General features: G+C 45.3%; 1 protein-coding gene across 1 annotated transcript in view; it reads left to right on the top strand.

Moving 5' to 3' along the window:
* Jph2 (junctophilin 2) overlaps nucleotides 1–13,001 on the top strand; it is a 78,627-nt gene that overhangs the window by 31,964 nt on the left and 33,662 nt on the right. The gene's annotated exons all lie outside the window — the stretch shown is intronic.

Genomic DNA, 13,001 nt, shown 5'->3' with positions numbered 1-13,001 from the left:
CTCTCTCTCTCTCTCTCTCCCTCCTCTCTCTTCCCCCGCTCCCAGTTGCTCTTGCCTTTTTACTGTCCTTCACAGTCAAAGGCCTTTTGTTCAGCTGGTCCCTCTGCCTGGATCGTTCCTCCTTCCTTTCACTGTCCACTTAAGTACTATTGTCATTCTCATTTTGAGTTGCAGGGACAGTGGTGTGTGGGTGGCATGATCGTGATGAGGGCACTCACCTGTCCTGTGTCTGCAGTGATCCTGTTGTCAGCTGTAGAGGTTGGGCATGTGCCCTTCAGAGTTAAGCAGACCTAGAGACAAGTGCTGGTTCTTATAACTCAGTGACCTGGGCAGGAGTTTCAGTTTCCTCCATGTAGTGTTACCACCTACTTATACCTCTTTGACCAGCTGCGTTTTCTTCTCTAAGCTCGGTAGTCTCATCTGTAAAACCAGGGCTGTTCTGAGGGTTGAGAAAGCTAGTACAGGTGCAGTGCTCTTGGTGTTATCATGGAGTGAGTCCCCAGGAAGCAGATTCTCAGATGGAGATTGGGGTGCAGGACGTTTATGAGGCACACTCAGGATTAACACTCTGAGGAAGGGAAGCAGCAGGATGGGGCTGAGGGAGACGCTAGACAGCAGTCCAGTCTCCATAAAGAAGATCAACCCTTCGGGCACTGTGCAGTAGGGTGACTGGCAAAGTCATCCCAAGCTGGGGTGAAGGAGCTAGATCATACCCTCTACATGGGATGCAGGCTGCCCTCCAGAGCAGCTCCCTTCAGCCCAGGTAATCCCTGGAAAGGACTGATAGCCTGAGCTCTCTGAACTGCTGAAATGGAAGAAGTCAGTCCTTCAGTCCTGAGGTGGAATCTGGAAAGCACATCACAGCATGCACTACAGTGCTGGACACCAAGTTCAGGTGCAGTAAATGTCGCTGGTCACTGTTGATTTGACAGATGTGATACTGAGGCCTAGAGAAAGAAAGAATGCAATATGCTTGTATTAGTTACTTTTGTATTGCAGTGACTCCATCTCTGACAGAAACAATGTAAGAAAGGTTTACTCCATCTCCCGGTTGCAGAGGGTTTCAGTCCATCATGACAGGGAAAGGCAACTCAGTTCATGGTGGGGGAAGAGTGTGGTAGAGGCACCCAGCCATTCCTGGAAGACCAGGAAGCAGAGGGCGAGACAGGAAGTAGGCTGAGTAACCTCCAGAGGCCTCTGCCTAGTGACCTACTTCCCATAGCTAGGCCCCTACCTTCTAACGGTTCCCAAGGTTTCCAAAATAGCACCACCAGCTGGAGACCAAGCCCTTAAAACCTGAACCTATGGGGGAATTTCAGTTTCAAACTATTAACAGTGCCCCACACTGTTAAAAAAAGAGAGAAAAGCAAGTCAGAAAAGCCGTTAACCCCAAGCTTTCCGATTCCAAAGCTTTAACCTGTACAGCTTGCTGTCTTTAAACTTCAACTTGCTATGAATGTCAAGCAGTTAGTACTGTTAAGGAGGAAAGAAATCATGGGTGATTTTCTTAAGACTTCTTGATTAAAGGCCGCTAAGGTTAGACTTTTGTCCCTTCCAAGTTTAATTCCTATTTTAACAGTCTCAAGAGGTGGAACTTTTGGAGTCTGGAGAGATGACTCAGTCATCAAGAGCTAGCTGCTCTTGCAGAGGACCCAGATTCATTTAATTCCCAGCACCCACACAGCAGCTAACAACTGTCTGTAACTCTAGTTTCAGGGGGATCTGACGCCCTCTTCTGACCTCTGTGAGCATTGCATGACACGGTGCACTTACATACATGAAAGCAATACACTCATTTTTTAAAAAAGTAATAAATATTTAAAGAAGGGGTGGGAATTTCAAGAGGTGATTAGGTCATGAGGGCTCTTCTCTCATGGGTGGGGCTAATGTCATTAGAAAAGGGTGAAATTGGCTCCCCTTTGCCTCTCTGTCTCTGTTTCCATCTCTTTCTCTGCATGTGTGCGTGTGAATACGTGTGTGTGTGTGTGTGTGTGTGTGTGTGTGTGTGGATGGGTATGCATGTGGAAGCCAGAGGTCAACCTTGGATGTCATTCTTTAGGAACCAGCCATCTTTTGAGACAGGGTCTCTCATTAGGACCTGAAACTGACCAAGTAGGCTAGTCTGGCTGGCCAGCGAACTCCAAGGAACCTCCTATTTCTGTCTCCCCAGTGCTGGCATTATAAGTACCAGCCACCATTGCCTGCTTTTCACTTGGGTGCTGGAGTTCAAACGCAGATCCTCATGCTTGGGTGGCAAGCACTTTACTGAGCGAGCTGGTGCCATTAGCCCCTCTTTTGCCTCTGACATCTGATAATCCAGCCTTTTTCTCCTTCAGAGGACCATCTTGAAAGAGAATGGCCTTACCAGACACTGAGCTTGCTTAGACTTGTCAGTCAGTCTTCAGAACTGTGAGCCAATACCTTCCTGTGGCTATAAATTATTCAGTATCAGGTATTCTGTCATAGCAGCACAAATGAACTGAGGCAGACCAGATTGATCAGCAGGTGACCATATAATTTGTTGTCTAACATGGACATTTTCATGAGGTAAAGGGAGCACTTTTGGAAAATAAAAAAAATTTTTTTGTCAATCTCGAATTTCGTTTTTATTTTAAAATACATTTTAGTATAACTGCCATAGAACAGAAAAAAATAACAAAACACAAGGAAATAGTTTATTCTCAAACACTTTTAAAGCTACACACAAAAATGAATAGATAACAGACCCAAAGTGTGGGAAACTCCTTCAAGTAAAATTTACTAGCCATGCCCTTTCCCATTTTCCAGTGTACTGACAGTTTCCTAAGCATCTTGCTTTCTAATCTAATAGGGAAAGAACCCAACTTTAGTTGCTTAAAATGATCAGATTCAATTTTGGTAAAATTACCACATCCCTGAATTCTCAATCAGAATTATAAAAATTTGACTTCAAAGAGCTGTGGAAAATAAAATTTTTATGTTGAAATAATTTAAATCTTTTAAAATTTATTTATTTTATGTGTATGAGTGTTTTGCCTGCATGTGTTCAAGTGCACCATGTGCAGGCAAGTGCTGCCGCAGGCCAAAGGAGGGCGTTGGATCCCCTGGAACTGGAGTTCCTGACAGTTGTTAGCCACCGTGAAAGTTCTGGGAATCAAACCCAGGTCCTCTGCAAGAACAGCCAGTGCTCTTAACAGCTGAGCCATCTTTTCACTCCCCCAATTAGAATAAGTTTAGATTTATAGAGAAGCTGTGAGGACATACAAAGAGCTCCCATAACCTGCCACCCAGTTTCCCCTAACACTGATTTCTTGTCATAATGCATTTATCAAACGAGAGGCTGAAGAGATAGCTCCATCAGTGCACTGCTTATCTAGCGAATGCAGGGACAGAAGTTCAATCCCCTAAACCCACACTGAAAACCACAACCAAAGCAAATACAACTGAGTGTGGTGGCACCCTTGAAATCCCAGTGCTGGGGATGCAGAGACAGGTGGATCCTTGGGGCTTGCTGGCCAGCCAGGTGGATGGTGACAGAGGAACAGTACCTGAGGTTATCCTCTGATTTCTACATGTACCCCTGGGCATGTTCACCTGCATATACGTGCATACACATGAACACATATACACAAAAACACACAACAAAACTCTAGATTTTATTTGAATCTTGCTAGTTTCCCCAATGATGCCCATTTTCTATCCCAGGATCCCATTTAGGATACCCTGCCACATTAAACTGTCAAATCTTTAGTCACCTCTGATGTGTGACAGTTTCTCAGTCTTTCCTGGTTTCTCCTGACCATCAAAGTTTTGAAGGTGCACAGGTCTTGTAGAATGTCTCTCCATTTAGATTTGTCTTGTAGTTTTCTCATAATCAGACCGAGAAGATAGGTTTTGATGTAGACCACAGACGTACAGTGCCCTTCCACCATGTCACATGGGGAGCCTGAAATCCTTAAGACTTGGTGCTTCTGACATTGGCTGGATCTGGTGGGGAAGGGGGTGTCTGTCAGGACTCTTCGATATAAAGCTACTTCCCCCTTCTGTGTTCTGTTCTTTGGGATTCAGACAGTTCAGCCCATAGTCAAGAAGAATATTCTGGAATTGAGCTTCACCTTTCAGAAAGGGGATACGTTATTTGAAATTATTCTGTATGGGAGATTTATCCCTTTTCTACAGACAACATACTCATTTATTCCTTTTATTATTGTGCTGCTGGGAATGGCATGCTAGGCAAGTCCTCTACCAGTCATAATAATAAATACAAATCATAATTATTTTGCATTAGTAGTTAAGGGGTGTTGAGACAGGGTCTCCCAGTAGCCCCAGCTGGTTTGGAACTTGCTATGTAGACTAGGCTGGCCTCAATCTCACTGAGACCCACTTACCTCTGCCTCCTGAGTGCTGGGAAAGGCCTGCATCACCTCAAGCAATCAATTATTTTTTGAGACAGGGTTTCATTTAGCTCAGGATAGCCTCAGACCCACTATGAAGTTAAGGCTGGCCTTGAACTCCTGTCCTCCTGCGCCTGCCTCCCAAGTGCTGGGATTATAGGCATGTGTCACCATGCCTAGCTATTAGAATTTAATAGTAAAAGTTATTCTATAGCCCATAGCAGGAACATGCCTGATAACTGCACAGCGTCCATAAGTTGTGACAAGCAGGAGCCAGGACTGTCCTGGGTCACCCAGAGACACAGCAGAGAGGAGCAGGGAACAGCTAGTGTTGTGGATTCAGAGGACCATTAGGTAGTACACTGGCTCTTCACTAGCTGAGACCTTGGCCAAGTTGCTGCCCCACTCTGACTGTGGGATCCTCTTCCTCACAGAGCTGTTGGGAGAAGAAGAGGTAGCACCTGGTGTAGAGCAGCAGACAGTGAAACCCATCACCAGCTAACACATTCAGTTTTAGAGATGAGGCAAGAGGCTGGATGAGGAAAGCTTTACCCGGGCTCTCCCTGGGGGGCAAGATTTACCCGGCTGACCTCTTCCCTGCTTTCCTTGCCCTTCTCTCCAGCATCTGCACACTTGAATGCGGAGGTCTGGCAATGTCACCAAGAAGGTCCCCAGGCCCTGCAGCTAACCTGAGCTTCTGGAACAAGAAACTGGTACCCAGCCTCTCTCATGCCTGCCACGCTGTATGCATGGATCTCGGGGGGAGAGCTGGCTTGGAGACTGTGTCCCTGATGCCCTCAGGCTGCTGCGTGGGCGTGGCTCTGGCTCCAGCTCCAGTTCAAGCCCAACCAAATCTCCAATTAAGGGAGTCCTTGGGTTAGGAAGAAATTCGGGATTGCAGCATCTTCCTTGAAGGCTCTCCCCTCTCTGGGGCTTGGTGAGCAAGCTGGATGCAGAGGGACAGAAAATAATCCCAGCAGCCAGTGGCTTCACAGGGCCCAGGAAGACCTGGCTTCTGTCCCCTGTGGCCTCTAGCTCTTGGTCCTGGACTTGGGTAGAACCCATCAGCTAGAGTCCACTATCAGGAAATCTCTCCCAGGTGAAGGGAGGGTACCTATACATTTCACCCTTTAAAATGGACTATATAGAGAAAAAGATCCTAGACCTGCATTGTCCAGTGTGCTAGCCAGCTGTCACCTTAGGCTGTGGACCCCGTGAAATGCAGCTGGTCCCAGCTGACAGGTAGGGAATGTATACTGAAGTTTTGGAGACTTAATACAAAAAGTCAAAGTAGGCTGTTAATACATTTTAAAACATCAGTTACAAAGGACTGGGGAGATGGCTCAGTTGGTAAAGTGCTTGCTGTGTAAGCATGCGGAGTTGAACTTGATTCCCAACACTTACATTAAGAAAAATAAAAATGAGCTGAAGAGATGGTTCAGCCTTTAAGAACACTGGCTGCTCTTGCAGGGGACCCAGGTTCAATTCCCAGCACCCACATGGTGGCTAACAACCATTGGTAACTCCAGTTCCAGGGGATTCGACGTCCTGTTCTGACCTCCTAAAACACTGCACCCATGGGTGCACTTAAAAACATGCAGATAATACACTCATACACATGTATTGTCTGCATGTATGTGAGTGCACCCATGTCATGCAATGCTTTGGATGTCAGAAGAGGGCTTCAGATTCCCCTGGAACTGGAGTTAAGGACAGTTTGTAGCCACCATATGGGTGCTGGGAATTGAACCTGGGTCTTAACTGCTGAGCCATCTCTCCAGCCCCAATATTTTTAAAAGAGAAAAAGAAAAGACACACACAGAGTGTGTGCATGCTGACACCCCCACCCACCCAGCATGTTGCATAAATTTGTAATCCCAGCCTTGGGGAGTGGAGAAAGGTGGATTCCTGTGGGTTAGAATGACATCTGAAATTGACCCCTGGCATTTACATGCATGTGCACACATGTACATATATACCTGCACACACATGCATACACATATCTGCACACAATATTGACTACATGTTGAATTAGTTATATTTTAGACATACCAAGTTAGGGAAAATATCTTGTTGATATTGATTTCACCCATTTTTTTACTTTTCTGAATGTGGTTCCTAGAAAAAAATTTAATAACATATATGACGTACATTACATTTTTATTGGACAGTGTTGTTCTGAGTCTTAGACCCATTCAGGCTGTCAGAGCTAGTCCAGCCCCTCACTGACAAGATGGGAAACTGAGGCATGGATAAGACTGAAGCCATACCCACAGCCAACAAGGGATCCAGGTCTTTGGATTTTGTGGCTAGGGCCTCTTTTGATAACTCCTTTTAAGGTCATGGATCTGGGCTGTGGAGCAAAATTGGGAGGTGCCTCGGCGTCTCTGGTTGTCACAACGACATGATTAATGGCTCCTTCTGAGGCACACAGACAGTGGCTGGGGTTGTGGGGGCTCTGGATGCCTCTCACTTGTTTCTCTCCAGCTCCCATTTTCCTCATCTCTCAAAGGAGAAGACTGATAGCCACCTTGAAGTTTTCATGAGGGCTTCAGCACAGTCTCTACACCAAGCACACTTTCCAGGGAGGGCAAGCAGGAAGGGCTCTGTGCACACTGTTGTCACTGTCTAATTTTCTCCTTGTGTGTCCACAAGCAGGCAAGGGAGACCACTAGAGAGATCTCAGTGGCCTCATGATGAGTTTATGAACAGCTTGGGATTTATAAGGAAGTGACATCACTGAACTGGTCTGTCTTTTGTCCCCTTGCCTGCTCCCAGCCTCCAGCTCCTCCTCAGCCTGGTCCTGGGAATGCCCACATTGTGTGCCAAGCTCAAGCTGGCTTTTCAGTTTGCTAGGGACTGAATTTCTCAATGCAGTCACAAAGAGTTTGGGCTGTGGCATTGGCCAGGCCCAACTTTGAATTTGGGTTCAGCACAAGCAGATTAAGTATCTCAGACAGTCACATAGCTAAGTAATAGTAGGGCTGGGACTTGTTATGTGACCTGGTGCAGGAATACTCTTCACATGCTAGGACCTTTAATGGGTTTCCTTTCACAGCCTTTGATTAGCTCTTGGTCTGAGCAGGGCTTGTGCCCAGTCCTGGGCACACAGAAATTGTCAAGGCCATCATCCTCTAGAGACTCACAGTGGTGAAGACAGGGATTGGACATGATCGACGGGAACAGAGGGAGGAAGGAGCTGAAGGTGGGGAGGCAGGAATGGGCTGTGGCAAAGTCAAGAGCAGCTGCTGTCAGGGTGGTGGGGCAGAGCTGCAGGTAGCTGCCTCTGGCTGGGAGTTCTCAGGTGGAAAGGACAGATCATTCTAGCTAGAGGAACATGGAGGGGCAGCCTGAGGTAGGAGTGTACATGAAGTGATGAGTCCCTGAGGGTCTTGGAGGTAGGGGCTGGAGACTGAAGTCAGTCAGGCTAGCACAGGCTTTGAATGCCAGGGGCAGGAACAGGTGCCTTCTGGAGGTAGTAAGTTTAACTGGTGGGCACCAGGCTTATATCTGACCTGTTAGGACATAGGGACCTGGCCTCCAGTCCCCTTAGGAAGATTGCCATTTTCTAGCCCCAGCTGATGGATTATGGGATCTCTGACTCAATGTTAGCACAGTTCTTGTTTTTTTGAGACAGGGTCCTATGTAGCCCAGGCTGGCCTCAAACTTTTTAATGCAGCCAACAATAACCTTGAACTTCTGATGCTCCTGCTTCCCTGGGATTACAGGTATCTGCCACCACACCCAGTTTTTTCAGTGCTGGGGTCTGAACCCAGGACTTTGTGCATGCTAACAAGCAAGCATTCTATCAAAGAACTACATTCCCAGCCCAGTTCTTGATTTTATTTTTCAAGAAAAACTGGAGATTTGCATTTTGACATAAAATCTTCCCTCCTTTGACTTACTATGAAAAAAATGAAACATATATAAAAGTAGCCTAATGTATCGAGCACCCATTTAGATTTATCAGTCGTTTGCACCCTTGCCTATTTGTCATCTTCTACGTGGGTCATTTTTCCTGAAATAGTCTAAATTCTGCATATCATGAGAGAATTCATCTCAACGTACTTCAAAATACACTTCTAAAATGTAAGGGCGTTGGGCTGGCGAGATGGCTCAGCATGCAAAGGCATTTGCAGCTAAGCCTGATGACCCAGCTTTGATCACTGGGACCCACATGGCAGGAGAGAACTGATTCCTGAAAGTTGTCCTTTGACCTTCACATGTGCATCATGGCTTTCCCTCATGGATACAAAATGAGTTAAGTATGATAAAAATGGAAATATAAGTGTGTTGCCTGCATAACTCCAAGGCCATTACCATACCATCAGATCAACCAAGTTTTAACCAAGGTATTTCATGTCTGCTTGGCACAGATGAGGGGATGTCTCACTGTGGTTTTAATTTCTATTTCTGGAATGACATGATGTTGAGCAACTTTTTTGAACTTTTTGGCTGTTTGTATATTTTCTTTAGAAAAATATCTATTTTCCCATTTTAAAAATTATTTTATGTGTATGAAAGTATTGACTGCATGTGTGTAAGTGCATCAGTGTCATGCAGTGCCTGTGGAGGTCAGAAGAGGGTGTTGGATTCCCTGGATCTGGAGTTACTGATGGTTGTTAGCCACCATGTAGGTGCTGGGAATCAAACCCAGGTCTTCTGCAAGAGCAGTGTGAAGTCAAATTCACTGCTGGAAGTTGTATCCTTACACAACCCTAGGCGAGAGTTCTCCAAAACCGCTGTTTGGAAAATCCTAACGAGTTTAATTGGACTTGCTAACTGAGCTGGTTTACTTCGAGAAGAGTGGGCATCCCCCCTCCCTCCCCCGGCCCCCATTCACGGTTGTTCTGGAAAGTCCACACCTAAACAGAAATCCTATGGCTTCCCAACAGCCACACAAAATGTCCAGAGACCTGCCTCGTGGCTTTCTTGGCTTATATAGCCTTAGCCCCTCCCCTTCATGCAGCTAAGGCCAACTGATTGGGTGGGAGAGGTAATGGGCTGCCCTGCTGGACTCCTTCCCCAGAGCGTGGGAAGGAGGTGGGACTATAGTTTGCTGTCATAGTTGTTCGGAAGAACTTCCAGGTTACAAGCAGCCAGCGTTCTTAACTGCTGAGCCATCTCTCTAGCTCCTATTTTCCCACTTAAAAAAAAAATTTTTTTTGAGATACTCTTGCTATGTAGCCCCCAGGATGGCCTTGAACTCATGATCCTCCTCCCTCAGTCTCCAGAGTGCTGGGATTATAGATATGTGTCACTATGCCTGACTAGATTTTTCTTTTTTTTTTTATCATCAAGCTGTAAAGGCTCTTTAGATATTCTGAATACAGCTTTTTATATGGTTTGTGTGATTTGAAAATGTTGTCCCCACTTCTTTCATTATTCGTTCTCTTCTTCCCTCCCTCCTTCTTTCCTCTCTCCCTCCTTCCCTCCCTCCTTCCCTCCTTTGTAATGAAGACAGACCCCTGGGCTTAGCATATGCAAGCAAGTACTCTACCACCTAGCTACATCCCCAGCCCTTTATTTTATTTTGAGACAAAACCTCACTAAGTTGCTCAAGCTTGGCCTTGAACTTGTGACCCTCCTGCTTCAGTCTCCAGATTACAGCTGAGATCACAGGTGTGTGCCCTGATGCTTAGCCCTTTCCACTTTTTTTTTTAAGTTAGCATGCAAAGTTCTTTTCAGTTTCTTAATGGCATCCTTTGAAGCACTAAAGGTTTGTTGTTGTTGTTTTTTTTTTTTTAACTTTGATGAGGTTCAGTTTATCTACTTTTTTCTAAGGGTTTTCAATGTTAGGCCTCATGTGGCCTAGGATTCTGGTTGATTTTGCATACGGTGTGGGTGGAGTCCAACTCCATTGTTTGCTTGGGGCTATGCACTTGTTCCAGTTATGCTGGTTGAAAAGACTGTTCTTGCTCTCATTCATTTGCCTCAGATCCTCATCAAAAACCAATTGGTTATAAATATGAGGGCTTGTTTCTGGACTCACAATTCTATTCCTACTGCCAGAGGCTGAAGTACTGTAGCTTTGTAATTAGTTTTGAAATTGGAAAGTGTGAATCCTCCGACTTTGTTTTTTTCCAAGATGAGCTTGGATTTTTTTTGGCTGTTGCATTTCCTCATAGATGTTAGCATTAGTTTGTCAAAGAGGCAGCTATTTTGAGAGGGATTTTATTGAATATGTTGATTGGTTGTGGGGAGGGTATTATCATTTTAAAAGTTTTAAGTCTTCCAGTTTCAACACGGGACATCTTTCCTTCCGTTCAGTTTAATTTCTTTCAATAATCTCTCATGGTTTCTGGTGTACAATTTTTGTATTTCTTCTATTAAACTTATTCCTAAGTGTTTTATTCTTTGGCTATATTGTAAATGGAATTGATTTAATTATATCATGTTGGGAGTTACATCCTAACTCTAGAACCATCTCTTCCCCTTTTAAATATGATGGCACCTGCTGGATATGTCAGGTGGATTTCTTAGGCAGCTTTTAACTTTTCTGTTTTTCCTGTGCATGCTTCCATCTACTTCCTACCTTTCCAGTAAATTTAATCTAAAATAGACTCAGTTTAAACTTTCTGGCATAGAAATTTACTAACAGGGTCCATACACCTCATATTGTCTCCCATTGAGAGTCACATAATGCCTGGTTGATAAGAAGTCTTTCAGTTTTCTTAAATTCTTTGCGTTATAAATCAGAGAACTTAGTCTGGGAGCAGGGGAGGGGCAAAGAAGAAACAGGGAGGCCCTCAAGGAGGCAGAGAAAGAAGAGAAGCTGGAACGGAAGGAAGAGAGACATAACACACCTTTCACTAAACTCTACAGTACACATCCAAATGGGAAAAACCTGCCCACCTGTGAACATGTGCATACACATACAAACGCGTGCACTGTGCACACAAAAATTATATACCTGCCGTATGCTGCCCCTGGGTTCCCACTGGTGAGTTTTCTAGGCACAAGCGTCAGGAATGAGTTGTGAAGATGTGCACATCCAGACAGTTCTTCTTATAAAAAAGTGAAGGTTGGCTGGGGCTGGCTGAGGGTTAGTGAAGTGCCTCCCGCAGAGATTTTGGGGAAGTCTGAAATAGGACAGTGCCATTGGGGTGGGGAGAAAGGGCTGGAAGCATCAGCAGGCAGCTGGCCAGGGGCCTGCATTTCCAGAAGCCTGGGATAGAGTTGGCTAAATTATCTTTCTTGTATTCTGTTTTTAATGATTGTAACTGGGGGAAGGAGAGGGTTTAAGTGGCAAGTGTCGCTCTGCCTGGTGCTTAATCAAGGCTTTGCAGGTATAGAGACATGTGCAGCAAAGACTGGGGGTGGAGATGGGGCAAGGGAAGGATGTGGGAGATGTGCTGAGATAGGAAGTCTTGACCTGGAGTTGCTGGGCACATTCTTCCTCTCCACACCCAGAGCATCGTCGGCAGGAGGGACAGAAAGCAAGAATCCACTCTCTGCCTGTTTCACTGCCTTACTCCTAACCCTCTATTGGCAAGTCTGTGACATGAAGCAGGAGACCTGGGGTTCGGCAGCTGTTTGCAGCAGTACCCCTCAGCTCGGGGTAGCACAGGTCTGAGATGTCACAGGAGACCCTGGCTAGCAATGGCTGACATTGTTGAATGGCGTTTATTGAGGACCGTGCATGGCAGGCACTTCTTATCTGGTTCATCTAATTGTAACTGAGGCACACAGATTAAAAAAATAAAAAATGCCGAGAGTCACAGAACCAGTAAGGGGCAGAGCTGCAATTCTGACCATAGAGTCTCTGTTCTTAGCCATGACGCTGCTCTGCCATGTGAAATGCACTGAGTTTCTCTTTCTCTTTACTCCTTTTTCCATTTTATTTTAGTTAATCTGGGTGTGTGCACATGTTCACATGTGTATGGGTACACAGGCGTGTGCACGTGCATGTGTATGTATGTGTGGAGGCTAGAGGCTGACCTCCAGTGTCTTCCTCAGATGGTCTCTGTTTTTGTGATGAGTTCTCGCTCTGAACCTGGAGTTCATTGACTTGGTTAAGCCGACTGGCCAGTGAGCCCCAAGGATCTGCCTGTCTTCACCTGCCCAGTGCTAGGATTACAAGCTTATGCCGCCACACCCAGTGTTTGTGTGAGCATGTGTGTGCACATGTGTGAGCATGTGAGTATGTGTGCACTTCTGTGTGGAGGCCAGAGGTTGATGTTGGGTGTCTTTTTCTGTCTCTCTTTTCCTTAATTTTTTTTTTTGAGAAAAAGGTTATTTTTATTTTTATTTTTTTTAAAAAAAACTTTATTGAGAATTTCATACTGCATATACACTGTTATGATCAAATCCACGCCCACTCCCTCCCCTCCAGCACCTCCCATGTCTCCCCATCACTGTTTTTGACAACTTTGTGTACTTTCTTTCTTTCTTTTTCAATGGGGCTTTTTGCTACTCTAACACTCCCCCCTCTGAAGAGATAACCCTAAAATCTTTTAAGGACTAGATAAAAGCTCCCAAATACTATTGACATTTTTGGCCTTTGGAACATAATATGTTTCTAAGAGGCCAAGGACATTTTGACTTTTAGCCAAGAATCTGGCTACTTTTCTTTGGGGTCTTTTTTACCCTAACTGCCTAGCCAATTCCTACCTCCTATTCTTATCA

The sequence above is a fragment of the Nannospalax galili genome, unplaced genomic scaffold (assembly GCF_000622305.1).
Source record: "Nannospalax galili isolate Female #2095 unplaced genomic scaffold, S.galili_v1.0 scaffold205, whole genome shotgun sequence".
NCBI lineage: Eukaryota > Metazoa > Chordata > Mammalia > Rodentia > Spalacidae > Nannospalax > Nannospalax galili.
Note: the sequence above shows the minus strand (reverse complement) of the source record. Positions and strands in the feature narration are given on the sequence as shown.